Genomic DNA, 21,942 nt, shown 5'->3' on the forward strand with positions numbered 1-21,942 from the left:
TCCCATTTGCCATTGAGTTATCATCTCTTTGATTTGTAGAAATTCCATTTTCTTAACATATTTTTGGATATATTTAACATATTTAAATATAAACATATTTTGGATATATTTAATATATTTAAATATAAACATATTTAACAAAACTTTTTGATATACATATTGCAAAGTATCTTTTATTCTGTGGTTGCCTTTTCTCACTATAAATGATATCTTTCTGAAAATAGAATTCTTAATTTTATTTTAACCTAGTTTATCTTTTTTTTCTGTCATACTTGTGGTTTTATATTAGGAAATGATTGCCTATCCAAAGTTATGACGAAGATCTCCTATATAGGTTTATTGCCTCTGTTAAAAAAAATTTGTGCAAAGCCTTTGTTTTCTTTTTCTTTTTATTTATTTTTATTGATTTTTTATTAGTTACACATGATAGTACAATGATCTTGACATTTCATACATTTGAATCAAATGGGGTATCATTTTTCATTTTTCTGATTGTATAGGTTCCTGCACTGAGTCCCAACAGACCAGGACAAACCAGAATGAAGTTACTCATGCTAGGTAGCATGTAACAAACTGAACTTTAAAATGGACCAATTTTTAAAAAATAAAAGGAGATTCATCACAGCAGTCAGAAGGAGCCCTGTTTACCTTACCTGGCATAAAAAAGTCCCCTCTGCTTTATCCTATAAAGAAAGTAACTTCCAAACCACTAATCCACTTTTTGTTCCCTGTTTCTGTTTCTTCAGCTCTTTTCTGCCTAGAAAGCCCGCCTCCTCTGTTCATTTCATTGAAGCATGTTTCTATTTGAAGATGGGATGCCAATCAATTCACTAATCACTAATAAAAGCCAATCTGATCTTTAAAATTCATTTTGTTGGAATTTTGTTTTTAATTCCCATAAGAGATATATTATTTTACTTCTTGTGTTCACATCAGCAATCCATAGACATTAATGCCTGTGTACAGTGTGAGGTAGAGGTCCAACTATCTTTCCCCCAATATGTATATTCAATTCAGAGAACACTATTTATTGTACCTTCTTTAAGAGGTTGAAGGACTACTGTAAAAGGAGAGATGACCTGTAATCCTGGCAGCTGGGGAGGCTGAGACAGGAGGATTGCAAGTTCAAAGTCAGCCTCAGCAATGGTGAGTTGCTAAACAACTCAGTGAGACTCTGTCTCTAAATATAGTACAAAATAGGGCTGGGGATGTGGCTCAGTGGCCAAGTACTCCTAAATTCAATCCCTGTTACCCCTCCAAAAAGAAAAAAAAAGGAGAGATGAAAAGAAATCTAAACCTTCATATCAGACTCTCAGGCAGAAGAAACTAAGGGAAAATGTATGAGAATTTATCACTACCCCTCCAAATTTACTATTGTTAACATGTTTGTGCTCCAAAAATATATCTAAAAACATTTACTACTTTAAAAATACTTTTTGCTTCATATCCTTTGGAACACCTTTAAGTACCCCTTGGGAATTCCAGTTTGAAGAGTATGGTCCTGGAGGATAAGCTGGGGAAGATCAGAGTGTTTAAGGGAGGGCTGGGCATGTGGCTCAGTGGTAGAATACTTCTGCATGTATGAGGCCCTGGGCTCCATCCCAATACTGCATAAGGGAAAAAATAAAAAAGAAGAAGAAGAAGAAGAAGAAGAAGAAGAAGAAGAAGAAGAAGAAGAAGAAGAAGAAGAAGAAGAAGAAGAAGAAGAAGGAGGAGAAGGAGAAGGAGAAGAAGGATGAAGAGGAGGAGGAGGAAGAGGGGGAGGAGGAAGAGGAGGAGGAGGAAGCTTAGGGGGAAGAATAAGATCCTCCTGACAATCATATGTACTACAAACCCCAGAGGACTGTTTGGCCCAAAGGGCAAAAAAGAGACCATATAGAGTAAGTTGAGCAAGCTTTCTCAAATAATTGAAGTGAGATTTCTTTTCTCTCTAAATGACTTGGCCTTTTGCTTATTTCTCTGTTGACTACCCGGAACTTTTCAATGGTGACCACTAAATGTACTGTGCCTCAGTTTCATGGCCTTTTTTTCACTAAGAATCATTCAACTAAAGATTTTAAGTGGATTTCTATGTAGTTTCATGATTGGAAGTTACTGAGGACTCAAATTTCATAGCTGCCAGTTATTCTCTTTTTACAAATGGAAATACATAAAGTTCATAAAGCAGAGAGGCATTAAAATAGATTATTCAAGGTCATGTTCTGAGTTTCACATTTAATTTCTACCCAGAAACCAAGATCTGCATTTCTAACCTAATGTTTCATCTCTCTTGAAGCTTTATACTTTTGTAAAGAACTCAAAGTTCCTGTCAAAGGAGCCCCCAATGCATTAGTTTTTTTGTTCTTTAATTGGGGAAGGAATGCACAGACCCTAAGCATGTTTGCTCATGTGAATTTCCCAAGGGCCACAAAGTATCTGTGGATACAGAGGAGGGGAAGTGGTACAGAACCCAGGGCACAGCAGCGAGGACGCCAAACTTCCTTCAGCTCCCTCTGAGTCCTCTCATCTCCTGTCCCCTTGCAGGCAGTGAGTGGCAACATGGAGCTCTTGTTTGATAGGAGAGTTTCAGGATCTGCCACAGCACACAGGAAGATTTGGTGCTGCGCCCATGGACTGCATTTGGAAAGAACTTGAGGGGATAAGGTACTTTTAACCACTCAGGTTGTCTCATAAATCTTCCTTGGTTTTTCAACTCTTAGAGTACAGGCAGGAGGAAGGGATTTAAAGGGATAAAAAGTTCTGGCAGGGCAACCTTGGACATGGAAACACTTTTTAATTGAAGTTTTTGTTTTAGAACATTTTTAGGTTTACAGAATTACGGGGATGATAGTACAAAGGATTCTTTTATACCCCACACCCAGTTTCCCCTGTTAGTCACCTCTTACAATGGCATGGTATATTTATTACTATGAATGACTATAGATTGATGTCATGATTACCAAATTTATAAGTATTGATTTTTCCTGTGATGACTCTATTTTTTATTGTTGTGATTTTTAAGGTATAAATAGTTTCCAAAAAACATCATTTTGGTGCTTCTACTTTGTTAGTGTCCAAAATGCATGCATTATCTGTCCCCAGGGTAACCCAACAAGGCCTTCTGGGATTTATGTCTTATCTCTTCATCCAGAATTCTGGGGACATATCCTAGCCTTCTCTGTGATATGTTTTATTTTGGGAAAAGACCTAATAAGTTCTTTTATTTTGTCCCTTCCCCACCATAGGCATAAATGAATCCAAGGACTTCTTACATTAAACAAAATTAATGTAATTCTCTCTGTAAATATTTATTTATCCCTATGTTAAAAAAGAGGAAAAACAGTCACATAGGTTAATGCCTTTGCCCTTAGGGACCTTTTAATCTTTGAAGGCACTAATGAAACCTAAGCCAGATGCATGTATCACTGGTTTCTGGTGTTGCCACATGGCAAGCGAGATGCATTTGGGGCCAGTAGCTTGCTAGGAAATCTGCAAGTGATATCGAATCTTCAGCCTGTCCTTGTTCAGAAGGAACCTGTATAGTAATCAGCATCAGCCCCTTGTTGAGTCTTTATCCTGTGTGGAAACTATGCTGGGCCACACAAAACTCAAAAAAGCAAATGACCACAGCCCTGTGGCTGGTAATAGTGGAGCCAGAACTATAATCCTGAGCATCAGGCCTTGACATTCAGCCTGTCTCCTGCATTAACATGCTGAAACTCACCAGATAGCTTATGGATTTATTAGGTCAGGTTAAGATAAAATCCATGTGCATTATGAACTTCCCAGGTAAAGGATAAAAAGATATCCTTATCTCCCCTAAAGTATTCTTTTTCATCTTGGTGAGGATTTACTCCTGAAGAGCAGATAACAAAAAAGCAGAATGGGGCACAAGGGCGCTTGTTCCAGTATTACTCTCAAGCAAAGAACATTCCACACCAAGGTTAGTGATAGTATTATTTTAATTTTACTTTAGCATTTATTTATAACCCATGGAAGAATGCGTTGGAGGAGCTCACTCTTTTCCATTCCTGACTACTTACTGCAGGAGAAGGGTGTGTGATATTCTGATAAAATGTGAGACCACTATAGTTAGTCTTCTTCAGTAGTCCTCCAACTTAGCCCACACATAGTATTATTCCATATCAGAAATTGAAATAATATCCTATTAGAGGGACTTTTAAAGATATTATCCTTTAGCCATACCTGATAAATTAGCCCTAACTTATAAAACATCTAAAGAAAACTGTTAGTCTCATTGATATCTTATAGTCAGAAATTTTATTGAACATATCCAACATTTGGTAGGGAAGGGAGATGAGGCACAGAAGAATAACATATTTGAAATTAGAAGCTTGAAGTTTACAATATTAAAATGTGGTAGTATATTAATATTTGTAAGTTCTGAATCACGAAAAATAGTAGGTGGTTTTATAAATGCCACAGTCTCTATTTGCCACCTGATTATACTTTCTCAAGTCTAAAACCAGACACTTTTCTCCAGCTGCCAATTTAAGAGAAGTAGTTAAATTTTTAAAATGTCTTTCCTCCCTTTCTCTCACTCTCTCTTTTTTTTAAAATGCAGCATATATTGCTACTTACCTCCCAAACATTCTAACAGCTATTCTCCACCTGCTTTCTTGTTAATAGAACCTTAATTTCGTTTGGAATGGTAATAGCATAGACGTACTTCATGATTTGAGATCAGTTTAAGCTGGTCAGGAAGTGCAATTCTTTGGCAGTTATTACACTTTCCAACTTTTCTTGCAGTGTGTGTGTGTGTGTGTGTGTGTGTGTGTGTGAGTGTCTGTACATATATAGGTATATGTATATGTATAGTATAATAAATATGTATATATGTATATGTATAGTATTATATATATGTGTGTGTGTGTTTATATATATGTATATATGTACCAGGTGTGTGTGTGTGTGTGTGTATCAGTTGTACATTGGTATCCTGTCCTTCCTTTTACCTCCTTTGAATGTAGACGTGATGCCTATGTTATAGCAGCCATATTATGACTATAAAACCACAAACAACATGAAAAGGATAAAAGAAGTGACTTTCATATTGTGATTATTTAATATACTTCCCTGTCTTCTGATTCTTATTAAATATATTATTAAGTTTTAAGGTTTTTGGTTCTTTAACATCTCTCAAATTAGGAATATGTTAATGGTTTAGAGAAGATCTCAAGCATTCTTTTAATCCCTGGAGCTATGGGGAGATAGATAGTAAAGAAGATGGGTTTTAGCAGCATTTTGAAAGGTCATCTACCTTTCATATTTGGCCTCAGACTTCAGCACCATTAGTATTTACATCTTGAATGATTATTTTAAGAAATGTTGCATCACTCATGCTTTTGTTGGCATGGAGACCAATATTTCATGAAAAATCTCATTGGCAATTATTAGTTAAAAATAATTCAGAAACAATAAAATATTCAAAAAAGAATTCGTAAGAGTTGAACTCTGTGAAGGAATATAAAAATAATCACTTTATTTCACATTTTAAAGTGTACACAGAGATTATGCAATATGGGTTCCTGCATAAGGCACCTATATATGGTAAAATCTCATAGTAATATGGGTATATTTTTCATAGCTACTCAATAACATATTTCTTTCCTTGGGAATATAAAATAATGACTCCTCTTATAGGGATGGTGCATCAGTTTTGACATAATACAGAATATGATGGAAAAAACCCCAATTGCTTAAACCATGCCTATTTGAAAATGTTGATACTCAGAATTGAAATAATTACCACTGTACACAGGGAAACTCCAAAATCTTGTTCCATAAGTTGTACATACAAATCTGTTATGTATCCTAATATACTATTTTCAAGATTCCATTTAGCATGGCCTTTTAGTGACCTGAGGGTAAAAGGTTTTATTATTTATTCGCTTACTATAAAAATCTTCCAAGGGTATGCACACACATAGGTTTTTAGATACTTCCTGCTTCTCCAGCTCATGTTCTATTTACTTTAAAGTTCAAAGTTCTGAGGTTCAGCTCTGTGATGGCTGAGCTTATATGTCAACTAGACTCAATTAAGAGATTCCCGGATAGTATGAAAAGTATTGTCTATCTATGGGTGTGTCTGTGAGGGCTCTTCCAGAGGAAGAGATCAGCATTTGAATTAGTAGACTTCAGTGAAGAAGATGGCCCTCCTGGTGTGTGGATGCTGTTCAACCCAATGAGGGCCCAGTGAGAACCACAAGGTGGAGGAGGGTGCATACGCCCTCCCTCTTTTGGAGCTGGTACATCCCTCTGCTCCTGCCCTCTGACACTAGCCCTCTGGTCCTTGGGCCTTCAGACTTGGATCGACACTTACACTACTTCCCAAATCCTCCTAGTTCTTGGCCCTTGGACACAGACTGGGACTTACACTCCTGGCTCTCAGGCCCTTGGGCTGGGATTGGTGCCACAGCCCTGGCTTGCCTTGGTAACTTGCAAATGGGAGAAGGTGGGATTGCTCAGTTTCAATCATCACTTCAGCCAATCCCTCAAAGAAATCCTCTATGTATCTGTCTGCATAGATCCTATTGGCTTTGTTTCTGAGGAGAACTCTGACCAAAATAAGGTCCCAACTGGATTTTATGACCTGAAATGAATCAGTATTGCCAGAGCGAGTGTTAGCTATGTTTACTAGACATGTGCCTGTCAGTGTGCTCAGTAAGGTTTCTAGAAAAATTTAGTAATTCTTCATCTTGAAAAAAGATTTCTTATTCATGGAGATTTGTAGAAATATTTGTTGCTGTTTATTTTATGATTACTGCTCTTTGTTGGGATTTTCTGTGATGATTATTATTCATTGCTATTTGGAATCAGTCCCCCCCAGAGTGAGTGCTAGATATTCCTACTAGACATGTACTTCCTCAGTGTGCTCAATAATGTGCTACTAGTAGAATTTAGTAACTCTTCATCTTGCAAAAGTAGCTCTTACTCATGGAGCTTTCAAAGGATTTTTTGATGTTGTTTATTTTATGATTATTACTCTTTATTGTTTGATATTGACTTATCTTTCTATTTTAAGTTTAAATTTAATGGAGTCTGTATACTGTTACATTCAGGCAGGTATTAAGTATCTATAATGTGTCATTTACTGATAGGCTTTGGTCAAAACTGACTGATTACATCTTCAAGATCTCATACGAAGTAAGTAATGCACTAAGGCAATACCCCATGTTTTAGCTGAGAACAAGAAGCCCGGAGAGGTTTACTACAGTGTGAAAATGGATAAACCATTTCGATCCACACTCCAAAACCTAGGCAAATTCCAAATCATGTGTCTTTCTCCTGAGGACGAGGGGTCAATCACAGCAGGTATTTAAATGCGTCTGGTAAGCCAGCTCTCATGCCACCACATCTCTACTTTCAGAGTATTCAGAGTGTCATGAGAGCAGCTGTGGTGCATGATCCTAACAAGCTACCTGGATGAGTGAAAATTCAATCATTCGATGAGAAAAGTTGGTCTTTGAAATAGGCTCTGGCAGTAGCTAGTCTAAGAGGGTGATTAGGAGCACAGGACATTGACCTTGAAGTCCAGATCTTTTGAGTTCATATCTCCATTCTTTGCTTGTTGCTTCACTTTCTTAAGCCATAAAGCCTCTTTCGTCATCAGAAAAATTTAATAATAATTAAAATAATGACCTGCTTCACAAAGATTTTAAGAATCAAATGAGATACCCTTTATAAAGGGCTCCTATGGCACCTGGCACTTATTAGGTCCCCAGACATTCTAGAGGAGCCAAAAGGGGAGTCCAGAGATATGCTATCATAGACTGGACTCATGTCTGAGTCTGCTGGAGACTGGAGAGGTACTGGGAAGAGAGTTACCCCTGCCCCCCCAAAACCATGCTGAAGTGTTCAAGAGGAACTTGCCTGGGGACACTATGAATAAAACAAAGTGACCCTTTCTTTATCTACTGACCACTGCTAGAATGCTTACAGAATCAGTCTTGATGTTTAATGATGATGAGATACCACTAACATGATCATACAGGTGCCTAAAAAGTGCTTTGTTGCTAGTCTGAAGAATAGCTGTGGTCTCTGTTATAGGCCTCTCCATTATCTGAGTGCCTGTGTTCTTCGACTTGGGCTGTAAAATAAGACAACTCAGCCAGCTGCCCCTGGTAAAACACTCAAAAGGGCATTACAAGTGAAGTCAATAAATCCACCTCTCCCAACTGAACAACTGCATCTTCCTAGACATCACTGAGATATCTGATGTCACCATCTATCTTCCCCTCTTCTGGTCTCCAGGTGCCTAGAAATATGTACCCTTGTTGAAAATCTCCAATTCCATTTCATAGATACGGGAAAGCAACTTTGTAGCTATAAATCAGATCCCTGATTCTTCCTGCATTAGTTTATCTTTTCCCATTCTGTCCTAGAAAGATCTATTTTATTTTCTCAGTCTAAAGAGAAAGTTGGCTAAACATTAAATGTTGCTTTTCATGTCAATTACCTAGACAATTATGTCAATAACTTTGAAGGGCTTCTTTTTTGTTCCTGGTTTTTCAACCAACCTTTCTCACCGAGAGCCCACTTTCCCTCTGCTTTTCATTGTTATTAGGCATCTGCTGACTGAGAACAAGGAGTTTGCTTTATGGTGTGGTGTAGGAGGTTTCAGTGTGCCAAAACTTCTTTGCTGCAGAACTTTGGAGTGGTGAGACATTAGGCAACAGTCTATTTAGCCCCAGACATACACCAGTAAGTGGCTGCAGCAGACATAATAGCTGACATTTGTGAAAATACCTCATAACTCTATACTAACCATCCTCCTAGAATAGGAATTAGGAAAAAAAAAAGTGGGGGTGAACAATTCAGATCCTGATGAAAATGTCCTCAGTTCACCACTAGCTGGGACCCACCCCCACTGCAGTTCTGTTATTAACTGCTCCATTGTGGCCAAAGGACAGAGGAGAAGTTTGAACAGTGCTTTATAATTAGTGCCTGTTATAGTGCCAGTTGGCTGGCTCATGTTGAAATAGGAACAAGGCAGGTCAGACATCAAAACTCAGGGGAAGACATTAAAGCATTGGACTTCTTGAACTCCCTTTATCTGCACTACCATAGTCCTACAACTGGGCAACCCTTCATAGCACATGTCTATTTGTCTTCTAGTACTTTTGTGAGGATCACAGTCCAGCTCACTGACCAACCAACATGGGAATTTTTCTAACTGATTCTCTATCAGGATTCCTAAAGTTCAGACTGGTAAGATTACTTATCCAGTTCCACAGCTATGTTGGAAGCCCCTGACTGCCAATAACAAAGGAAGATTTTAAATCTTTTTTACTTTAACAAGCAGTTTTGAAAACTGGGGTGGTTCCCGGAACCTCCTTCCCTGATGAGTCATTGAAATCTGTTATCAACCCTATGAAGGGGACAGAGATCATTGAAATTCTCAGATAATCCCCAATCACATTCTTGCTACAAACCTGGCCTCTTGACTTAAAAGATCTTCACTAAAACTGCTAAGAGCTTCGAGAACTAGGATCCATTTGAGAAGTGTTGACTTGTGGGATGGGCCAGAATTGAGCAGAAAAAAGATGACAGAGAGGCAAATATGGATTGAAAACCCATTCCTGCATGACAGATGGGTTGTGTAGTTTTAAAATCCTACCATCCTATCCTTTTATGACCAGTAAAGCAGTCCAATTTAAACCACGCGACAGTTCTATCATTCATTTATAAACCATAACCAGATAAGAATCTCTTCCTACAGAATTTAAACATGATATTAGAAACAGACACTGATTTGCTGAGAAATTAATGGTACTTTCCAGAAGTCATTTGAGTAGGTTCTTAGAGAAGAATAAAATGTCCAATTCAAGAAAAGCCATCTGTTTTTTAAATCTCTAAAACGACCTTCTCAAAACCTTTAGTCTTCAAGCCTTCTGCTCTTCTCATTATTTTAATGGGCTTTTCTCCAATTTTCTTTCCCATATAGTTATAAATGAAGACAGCTGTACCAAAGAAGAAATGGTGAAAAAGGCCTCCAGCTTCGAGTTGAGAGTCTTGCAGGGTTGCCTGTGCTTCTCAGAAGACATCCCAGTGTGGGAAACCAAGTGAGGTAAATGGGAGAGAGAATGTTCAAGGAGAATTATTTCCCAGTATTCATGCTGATCCAGTGGTGATCTTTTATAGCTCCTGCAAAGGCAAGAAGGGAATGACTGTATAGTGACCCAAGCACTCAGCTGGGAAATAAGCAACTTGCAATTAGCTCCAGCTCTGCCACCACTGAAGAGTGTGATCTAAGACATGTCACTTCTCTTCCCCTAACTCATCTAAAAAGTGAGTAGATTAAATCATAACTGTAGCACTTTTTTTGCTCTAACAGTTGATATATGGTGTTGAAAACTGTGTGACATAATAGAAATAAATATCTTTTGGAAAGCAAAATTCCAGTTATATGCTATATGACCCTGATCAAGTGAGAGGTCTTAGTTTCTTATTCATAAAATAAAGAGAATCACACTCACTGAAAGTGCAGTTGTGAAAATGGGAAATAACATATGATAAATACCTCAAAAAGTCCCCAGAGTGTAGATGTCTTTAAATGAAAAAATAATTCAATGATGTGATGACTTCATCCCAAATGCCTTATACTATGAGGCAAAGTTTTAGGTTGTCTTCTGTCCCCTTGATTAGTAATATGAAGTCTGTTACTTTGTAGGAGTGAAGGTGATTCAAAGCTCCCAACTCTGTGTGAATGAAAAGGCAACTCTGTTCCAGGATCTCTTGGAAATGGTGTGGGACATTGAGCCCCATTGTACAGTCATGTCTCTACCCTTCTAGTTAAGATGTGGATGTGTAGTGGTCCTGAGGACTTTGCTACCCCTCTCTACTCTGTTGGGAAGTTCTTTGGGGAAGGAAAATGTGATGAAGCATGGCCAATTGCTTTACTCACATCCTGAAAATGCAAAGTCCTATCAGCTTATAGAGTTCAAGAATAACCTCTTTGAATGCTTTTTCTGACATTCTTGAACACTTGAGAATTGGGCAGGACACTGAAGTATGGAGAGTAAGCAAAGGATTGCTAAAGACGTTCACTTAAGCTAAACCAATGTTTCAGCCAAGTTGAGAATTTGTCAGACAACAGGTTCTATCTTAGGAGGAAAAATATACCCATCTTTTCTTAGATTTCATTAACAACAAATTTCTTTCACTTACAGAAACATGGATCATGCAACACCATGGATATTTTACCTGGAGGAATATAAATTCTTGAAGTCTTTTGTATCTGTAAAAGCCAAAGCTAATTTGCAGTTGTAGAATTGATAATGTATTCATATCCTCTCCAGATTATGGGATTACTTGATCTTTTCATTAAGTGTGGACTGAAATTCTGTCCTCTAGAGGTCACCAATGCACCAAACTTGAAGGCTGCAGAGGCTTCCAAAATGCTGAAGAATAGCCAAGTGCCCTGCTTATATTTGAGTGAAAGAGGAAAAAAAAAAAGAGGCAACTATATTATTCTAACTGCTGCTCTCCAGCTACTCTTTTAAGATGTAAAAAATTTTGTTTGAAACAAAATGATTATTCTTGATTTATTTTGGCTTTTCTCTGTACTGATCTAGATGAAAGAAACTCTTACATGATTAAATGCTTCTTAACTAACAGCTTAATTGTAGAAGTCAGAGAAGAAACTCTCTTATCCAGGAAAAACACTGATACAGAAATAGGTTAGTTTAGCCTTCATTAAATGAGTGTGACGGTGGGGCTCTGGTTAAGGCAGAAGCCTCCGCAGTGCACTGTCCTCAAGGGGCCTGGGCACAGGGAAACATGGCCCCTTAGGAACTATTATGAGATCATGTAAAAGGAGCCTGACTCAAGTACTTAGATCTCTGCTGGCAAATCAGAACTTGCACATAAAGGGATGACTTTGGTAGTCCAAAAAAGAACCTTGTCATAAAAGTGGCCAATTGGGAAGTCCTAATGGGACTTTTCTTCTATAGTTCGCCTTTTTAGTTAGTCTGATGCTTTAGTCTTCCTGTGCAAGGCTGATTGCCTCGCTTGGAGAGAACGTGCCTTGAGAACAATACTACCTGTCGGCACCCCGTGGGCTTGAACTATGAGCTCAACAGCTGACTATGGGGTGAGTTGGGACCTATAGTGGCACAACCCTCTGCTGGTGGACTGTGCTGCTCCAGGCGTGACCTGGGAGTTACCACCAGCCAGCCGTTCACAGCATTGTTCCCGCAGTGCTGGTAGCTCTCTGAGGAGAGGAATTCTTATACCACAGCTTTCCCAGGGCCCAGACACTTGCCAGCAGCTGACCCATCAGGAAATGGCCACTCCCCTCTTCCTTCCCACATTCCTTCCTGAGCATTCCCCAGTCTTAGGTGTGGTCAATCCTCAGAAGATCTGTTGGAATTGATTGACAAGAAAACAAAACCTTCCTCCAGATAAGAAAGATCACAGCACTACAGGAACTCTCTTTGCTTCTGGATGAGGCAGGCCTCTCACTCTCTCCCCCTTCACATCTCCACTGCTGACTGTGTAGTTTCTTATCACCTCTTTAGGATATGTGGAACAGTCCTGCAAACAATGAGCTCAGTTTGAGTAACTATTTTTAATGACTAATTCAAATTGAAGTAAAACAACTTGTCCTAGAGAGTCTGTAGTGGTCTTTCTTGGTGTTCACAGACATTTTTCTTTAGCACTAAGAAAGAATGAAGGAAAATTTTATTTTTGAACTACTTGGTGTTCCTTTAAAAGCTTCTGATCCTGCAGAGATCTGGAAGCTTAGGAAAAGATGACACCACTTTTTCTACACTTATTCTAGAGAATCCTGTAACATGAATGATATCTTAAGGAGAATGGCAGAAGACTATTCAATGCTTTGGTTTAGCCAGGTTGAAAATTGTGTTCCTGACCTTTATCCATGAAGTCAGACGGATAGCTTTCCTGGGGACTCTGCTGTTTAATCTTGGTTTCAGTTTGTTTAGCTATAAGCAAGACTCCCCTGCCTCTGTTTTCTTATTGGTAAAATAAAAGGGTTGTATATAATCTTCTCTGAGGTCCATACTGAAGCTCACATCTACTCTGAGAAATGAAGGCTTTATAACTGAGGACCAACTGCACCTTGTCAGCTGTATTAGCCTCTGGAAGTTGCCATAACAATGTACTAAACACTGAGTGGCTTCAAACAACGCTAATTTATTTTTTCGCTGTCTGGAGGCTGGAAGTCTGAAATCAGTGTCAGCAAGGCCAAGGTATCTCTGGCGCCTCTAGGGATGAATCCTTCCTGTCTCTTTCACTTCTAGTGGTTGCCTACAATCCCTGATGTCCTTGGAATTGTGATAGATAGATGTGTCACTCTATATTCTCCAGTGTGTCTTCACATTGTCTTCCTTCTCTATGTTTGTTTCTGTCTTCAAATTTCCTCTTTTTGTAAGAGTATAGTCATATTGTACAGACCTGCCTTTAACTTGATTATTTTTGCAAAGAACATATTTCCAAATAATGTTACAATTTGAGGTTCTGGGGGATTGAATTAAGACCTCAATTTATCTTCACTTGACCCATAACAGGAAACAACTAGCAAATTTCTCTGTGCTAAGTATGTGTTCTTTGACCCTTGGGTATACTCTTCGTGCTGCTCTGAGTCCTGAGCAGGTCTACATGGTTCATGAATCACATCAGGCAGTTGCCTATGTCTCTAGCTTTCAGCTGGGTTCAGTAATGACAGGAGTTAGGATGGAGGAGAGTGAGGCTGGTAGGATGAGGGTGGAATTTATTCCCCAAGGGGACCTTTCCCTTGGAAGGTAAGTATAGGAGATGCTGTCCACACAGATTTCTTTGCTTCTGAGGACCCTAAGTTATTGTCAAAACTTCAAGTTTAAGGTCAATAATTCTTTCCTTCCTACCCCTTCACTTTTGTTTCTCTACAGTGCACCCATCAGATAACTCACTTAGAATGCATCATCTGTTTTCTACAAGGATCCTGACCCCATTCTTAATGACTGATTTCTTAGAAGTTCTAGGTGTTAATTAGACCCAGAGGAGTCTCAGCAGAGACAACTCTTGTAATTTGGTGAAACATGGCTGCCTTTGGGTAGTTCCTGGTTCAGGAAACATGCAGAAGTCCAGCTCTTTTATAGAGCCAGAGTAGCAAAGCAGGTACATGGCTTGGTGAGTGTCTGGATGAGGTAGGTTCAGACACACAAAGGTTCATGGCCACATGGGAACAGCCCTCTTGGTGTGGTTTCACATCCCAGAGCCAGGCTGGCTTTGCCTCTTGAGTAAAGATAATCAAGCTCACTTGGATATTCTGTCTTGTCCCTGCCTTGCTGCCCCCTCTGGAGGACTACAGTGCATCTTCTTGTCCAATATTTAGAACTTCTTTAATAAAGCAGTGTTCCTTTATAAAATTATTTTGCATGTTATAATTTTAAAGTCAATTTTAGGACAGTGTTAGCAAGAGTGCTAGGGAAAGTGTATTCATGTCAGATACGCCATTGAATATTTCACCTGATTTTCCATTTTCCAGAAGAAAAAAGAGAGACATGTGAATGGAAGAGTCCAGTGGCAAGGTCTAGAATGACATATTCTTAGACTACCCTGTGAAGTAGGTATGGTTCAGGACCTGCTTAAATAAATGAGGAAACTGAGTTTTTGAGCAGTTTGGCAAATTGCTCTGTTTGCTCAGCTAGTAAACTTATAAGGGCTAGCATGCAAACCCTGGTTTTCAAATTCCATTATTTACTTTTAAAAAGGTGTGTTTATTTTCACTCTGATGTTTCTCAGCCTTTAAAAATGAACATCTGTAGCCTGTGATCAAGCATCAGGCCTTTCCTTCCTCCCACTGTCCAAGTTAGTGCTTTACACTGGGCATCCTGAGGACTTTCTTGCATGGAAGAGGGAGAGAAAAGCACCAAGGGCATTGCATGACTGCTGAACTCCCATGATTTTCCTCCTAGGATGAGGTTTCACCATGTTTTTCAAGGTGATCTAGAACTGGTGAGCTCAAGCAATCCTCCTATTTCAACCTTCCAAGTTCCTGGGGTTACAGGCAATGAGCCAATATACTTGGCTTTTTAGCAGTTCTGGGAATCAAACCCAGGTATGTCTGGCAAGCACTCTACCATGGAGCCAATCCCCAGCCCTGAACTCTCATGCCTAATGCCATTTCTCTGTGTCTGCCTTGGGATGATATTCCTTGGAATGTCATCTACTACACTTCAGGTATGTCCTTTTTACTATTCTTCCTTCATAGTATGTCAGTCTCCTTCATTCCACTCTGAGTGTTCCATGACTGTTGCTTTACTCTGTTTTGAACCTGAGATAAATTCTACACCCACATAAATTTACTAACAATGTCTGTTGAAACTTTACTGGCTTAGTTGACCTCTGCTGTGGCCATGAAAATGGACACTGACACTTAAGGGTGGGAATTAAGCCATGGATATGAAATGTCTTTTCAAATGTACAAGAAAGGGGCTCATTACTCAAAAACAAAGAAACATACCCAGTTCAGCATTTGTGGCTTAAGTTTCTGGTTATACTTAAAGAACTCTGAATTGGTTTGCACTAGATTTCTTACTTCCTCTCTTTTAAAGAAAAAAAAATCACTCATTTAAAAGTAGAAAGGTCTTTTTGGATACCAAGTGGATTTTTCCAAATCACATTTGGCTTAGTCAGGTGTGAAGGGATGAGAAAGGCTTAAATTCTGTTTTCCTTAAAGCCCACCTGGGTTTAAATAATAAATGGAAAATATCTTACTAAATTCATTTGAATTGTTCTGGAACTCAAACATTTGGAAAGGCATTATGATATTTGAGAATTCCTGAGTTGTTTCAATTTTACCCTGGACATTTTCTAAGTACCTTATTACCATCCCAGTTTTATTATTCTAGGCATACAAAGAAGCAACAGGTTTTCTTTTTAAAGATGAAAAAATCATATATAAAAAGAGAAAAGGAACCTGAAAAGGATAGGAAACAGCTCTCGAAAGTCATTATTTTGGAGGTGTAACTCAGGGAAGAGCCTGTTCTCAACATGCTTGAGGTCTTGAGTTCAATACCCAGCAACAAAACAAAACAAAACACTCTCGTTTCTGGTTTCCATTCAGGGGAAGGAGAGTGGAACAAAATGAACCCGTATTATAACAAGACAAAAGTATTATGAAACATACCTAAATAATCTGCATGGCACGCAAATTTACCTGTGTTCAGTTGCCTACTCTTGTCAGACTTATTTTCCTAAATGCCACTTTCATTACACTACATTCCTGTGCAAGCACTTGACCTGTTTCCTCATTGTCCACTGAGTCCAGTCTGCATTTCTTTCTCTAGATTTCATAGCTGTTCAGGATAGTATCCATCCTGGTTTCTTGCTGTTGCATGAAGGATGGTGTCAGAAAAAAAAGCCTCAGTTAATGAACCAAGTCATCCTGAGAAGGGTGAGGTTTCCCTACTTGAAGAGTTCACAGAAGTGGAAGAGGAACTTGCAGACACTGTTCTTGGGGGATGCAGAAACCCCATACAGGTTATTGAAGCAGCCTTAAGGTCCAGCTTGCTGATCTTAGTAAAAATGTGGGGATGTGGCCACAGAAGCATGACAGAATCCTTATTATTAATACTGGTCACAAAGTTCAAACAGCAAGTAACAATGAGGCTTCATAGGCACCCCTTCAAGCTGCTGCAAAGTGTCCCCAAGTTATTTCAGGAATAGTTCAAATAGTAGAGGCATCTTGAAGATAAAGGTGAGAATCACAGGGTTCTTATGCTGGAAATAGGGAGGTGGTGGTGGTGGGGTAAACCCTTCTCCTGTCAAATGGTTTATTATAAGTCTAATTTGGATTCTCTGAACTGCAAACATGCTTGAGCATATTTGGTAGATTGGAGGGAAGGGCCAAGAAGATTGCATTTGCATAAAGAACCAATATACTATCTGGTGCATGCTGCTTTCTCCAGACGTAGGGTGGGGAGAGTGGGTGATTATGAATACAATATGAGCTGTCACTCTAAACACTGGCAGCTCAGCTTCCATAGATTTATGCCTGAGCCTAGGTTCAGAGGAAGCTGCAAATAAAAACTGGAGGAGTTGTTCTCCTGCAGAATAAAAATTAGCACTATATTTGGACCAATGCACAGAATAATAGAAAATTCAGTTTTTCTAACTCCATTATCAGATACAGATATATAAAAGCTTTGCTGCAATTGGGTTTTTTGTTTTAGATTTTTAATTGATGACCATAACATTAGAGATTTTACCTGGAAAAGAGACAAGCAAAGCCCACCTAAAAAATTATTGTAATAAGTAGTATTAGGTATCATCATTGCGTATTCTTCCACAATACTTATTTCATTTTTTCTTCTAATAGTAAAAATCACAGGAAATTTATATTAGGTGATTATGAATATATTACATGAGTTATATTTCCTTATTTCATTGAAATATCATATTTGAAAGAGAAATCTATTATTTTCTAACAAACTGCAATGGATTGTTCATTACCTAATTTAATTGATGCTACATGCTGACCTCAAGTTACCAAATGCAAAAGTCATCGATCTTATTATCTTGGCAACTCTTTCAAGACAATGGGAGAAAGATTCTTTTCCTTCCCTTGCATATTTGTTATGGATGACAGGAATAAATAGAATGTTAATCCTAATTAATCATATAATTATGTGTTATGTTACTAAAAATGATGACATCTTGTATGATACTTTCTAAGTAAGGCAAAAAGAATCTCATCATTTTAGAAGTTGATATTCCCAACAAAGAATGGAATAGAATCAAAGTCTTGGAGCAAAAAGGTAAAGAACAATTAACTCACACACTCAATCACCAATTGTACTGATTCCGTAGTCATATATCTAGGGTGACCCAAGTGTATAATCAAAAACCACAATTAGAATCACCTGTTCCATGGAAATATTTTGCATCCAATGTGGATCTTAAGAATTAGCAAAAAGCCGAAATTCCTTTAGGCCTCTAAACATCTTGTTAATAATAGGGTTAGATCCCCAGGCTAATTGGAGTTTAGTGTAGTCCAAAAACATGAAGTTCTGTTCAAACTGGACCAACATTTTTGTGTGTTGAAGATCAAGGAACTTTTTACCTTGAGACTCCTAAGAGAACAAAATCAGGAGAATGAAATGAAAGGGAAAATATCATGAAGAAAAATAGAAGTGAAAGGCTTTGGAAAGGAAGCATTTAAGCTGGCAAGATATTTGAAATAGGTGACTATCTGGTTTTCTAGGGTGGAAGGGTTTCTTGGGATCCAGGGCTTTTAGTACTTATACCACTTGTGACAAGTTGGTCACTTATTGTTGAGATCATACTACCCAACTTCTTCACTTTACACATGAAAATCTAAGGCTCGGTTATGAAGTGACTGATATCTTAATCCATTTGTGCTGCTATAACAAAATATCTGAAACTGTATAGTTTATAAAGAACAGAAATTTAATTTCTCATGGTTCTGGAGACTGGGAAGTGCAAGACCAAGGTGCTGGCAGATCCAGTGTATGGAGAAAGCTGGTTTGCAGAGGGCCATCTTCTTATTGTGTCTTCACTTGGCTGATAAAGAAACTCTTAGTTTGCTTCTTGTTGGGGCACTAATCCCATTGACAAGAATACCACTCTTGGGACTTGATTATCTTCCAAAGGCCCTTTCTTCTAATATTGTTATATTGGAGGTTAAGATTTCAACACATGAATTTGGGGGCTCACAATTATTTGATCCCTAACGTTGATCTTGCTCCCTTAACTTACAAGGACACTTATTTAGTGGATTAGGGCCTATCTTTATCCAGGTGATCTCATCTTCAGATCCTTACCTTACTTGCACCTGCAAAGAAGACACTTATTCCAAACAAAATCATATTCACTGTCTGAAAGTAGACGTATAACTGGGGATGGACACCATTCAACTTATTATAAGAGTATTTCTTGGAAATTAGGGCTTAATATGTTTAACATTAATACAAAACATCATTATTTGGTGGGAGTAAGAAAGCAGTGATAGAAATAAAATTGTGGCAACGTGAAGTTAAATATGGAAGCTATCTTTTCATTCCAGCATAGTCCTAGCCAGTAGGGATAAAAACAACAACAACAACAACAAAATCTATGACCTACCTTTAGGAGGAAGGTACAAGCAAGAACTCATCTCAGAATCTTAAATAGATAGGCTATGGTTCAAGGAATAACTTTCACTCCCAGTGATAAAAATAACTAAGGAGGTTCCACCTTCAGAAATTAGGCAAATGTCAGATTTGCTTTTGATTGGTTTACCTTGAGACGCAAAAAATATTGGATAAATGATGTATAATGATTAATTCCCTATCTTACCTCTAGTGTTTGAACTTGGCCACATGAGCTAGAAGATGGGACTAAGGGCCTATAGCAGATGCTGTGGTTTGGATATGCTTAAAGTGTGTCCCTGTGGTTCATGCATTAAACTTTAATTCCTATGGTGAGGTATTCAGATGGCAGAGACTTAATCTGACCATTGTATCTAGTGGTAGAGTCTTTGGGAAGTAATTACGACTAGATAAGTTCATCAGGTAAAAAGCTCCCATGATTAATGTGGCTTTATAAGAAAAAAGGAGACCAGACACACACACACACACACACACACACACACACACACACACTCAATCCCGTCCCTTTCCTTTTATGCCCTGTGCTTCCTCAGGACTTTGCTGGCAAGATATTCAGGTCTGTGCATCCCCAGAACTGTGAGCTCAAAAGACCCCTTTTTTTGTAAACTTACCCAGCCATAAATACTTCACTATAGTAATAGAAAACAAACTAATACAAGTAGAGAGTACTGCTTAAAAGTTAATGGTAATGAAAAACATAACTACAGCAGCAATATATTAAAACTGCTATAGGAGAAATGTATCAAGGTATTTCTACAAGGAATTTCTATAACTCAGAAAAGTAACAACTTCCCTTTGATTCACACTTTCCCCCTCAGAAATTACTGTGCTTTTCAGTTCATAATATTTAGTAATTTCCCTTGAGATGTCTCTTTTAGCCTAAGGGTTATTTATATGTGTGTTCCTTAGTTTTCAATGATTTGAACATTTTCTAGTATCTTTCTGTTATGGATTTCTCATTGACTCACTTGCAGTCGGAGAACATACTCTGTATGTTTTCTATTCTTCTAAACTGGACAAAAATTATTTTATGGTCCAGAATACAGTCAATTTTAGTGAGTTTTCCATAGACACTGTAAAATGATGTGTATTCTACTGCTTAATGAGTCCTTTTATAAATTTCAATTAGTTGAAGATGTTAGTATAGATCATATTTTCTATATTGATACTGATTTTCTATCTACTTGTTTAATTAATTACTAGGAGAAGGGTATCAAAAATCTCCAATTATAGTTATGCATTTGTGTGTTTTTTCCTTTTATTTCTGTAAATAATGCTTTTGAATCTCTTCTACTTGCTAAATACAGATTTAAGATTATTATAGATTTTTGATAATTGCCACTGTTTTCACTATGAAATGCCCTTCTATAGGCCTGGAAATAGCCCTTGCTCCAAAGGCTACATTTTTGGATATTAATAATGGTCACTCCAGATTTCTTTATATTGATGTTTTTATGGTATATTTGTTATCTTGTGTTTTCTGTTGCTATAACAGAACACCACAAATGCTGCAATTTATAAATAATAGAAGTTTATTTGACTTATTGTTTTGGAGGTTGAGACTAGCCAATGGTGTTGGCCTTCATGATTCACCATAGCATGCAGAAAGGGAAAAGAGAGTAAAAGACTGAATTCACAGGTCTTTGATAATTGGCATTAGTCCATTCATGATGGTCAGGCCTTCTTACAACTTAAACACCTCCCATTAGGCCACCTTCCAACTCTGTTGCATTTGGGATTAAGTTTCCAGTATATACTCCCTGGGGAACATTTTCAAACTGTAACAATGGGTATGGCTACAATTAATTTAATAAAAATGTTAAGTGAAAATTTGGTGTGGAGTCCTGGGCCCACATGTATATAGCATAAGTAGTGCCCTTTTGTATACATCACTTCTTTTATCCTCATGACACTGAGTGGTTAAGTGTGAGTGTGAGGTCAGAAAGGTTCACCCCCCAAACTACATAGCTAGTATCTGACTGGGTGAACCTAGGTCCTCAAATTTTAATTCAGGTCATTTTTCATCCTTAACATGTCTCTTTAAGAAATAAAGTTTTCTTTCTTGAGTTCCTGTTGAATTGCTTATTTACTAGAATTTTTGGTAAGATACTTTATCTTTTTATTTGTAGACCCTCATTTTTCTTCTCCTGAAACTAATTATCTGTACGTTAGACCACTTGGTGCTTGACAGGTTTTATTGCTATGTCCCCAAGCTTTCTAATATGTTCTGATATTTTCTTGCACAGAATCTGATGTTCTGTTAGATATCATTCAGTATAATTTTTCATCTCAAAAAGTTAAATGTTAGTCCTCTCTATATCATTGTAATATATTTGTAATTTTCTTTTAATGTGCGTTCCTGCTAATTATATCAACTCTCTCACTTCTAGGTCTGTCTCTTCTGGTTGTTTTTTCTCCTTGTTATGGATTACATATTCCTGCCTCTTTGTATTCTAGTATTTTTACTGTGTACCAGATATTATGAATTTTATTTTTGTGTTTGCAAGTTTTGTCTTATTTTTAAAATTTTAATTTTTATATATGACAGTAGAATGCATTACAATTCATACAACACAGATAGAGCACAATTTTTCATTTCTCTGTTTATACATATACTTGCCAGTTTTTATTGTTTTCCTTTGAGGAATGTTAGAACTTTTTCCTGAAGAAAGTTAAGTTAGTTACATTTTTCATCTGATCCTTTTGGAATCCATTTTTAAGCTCTTTGAGGATGGGTCTACAGTAGCTTTATTCTAAACTGAGTCACCTCCACTTTTAGGGTGTGTTCTTTTTGTCTCTACTAATTGGCATGCATATTCAATGA

Source organism: Marmota monax, unplaced genomic scaffold (genome assembly GCF_021218885.2).
Source record: "Marmota monax isolate L192 unplaced genomic scaffold, Marmota_monax_Labrador192_F-V1.1 WCK01_AAM20220418_F8-fsc00037, whole genome shotgun sequence".
Classification (NCBI taxonomy): domain Eukaryota; kingdom Metazoa; phylum Chordata; class Mammalia; order Rodentia; family Sciuridae; genus Marmota; species Marmota monax.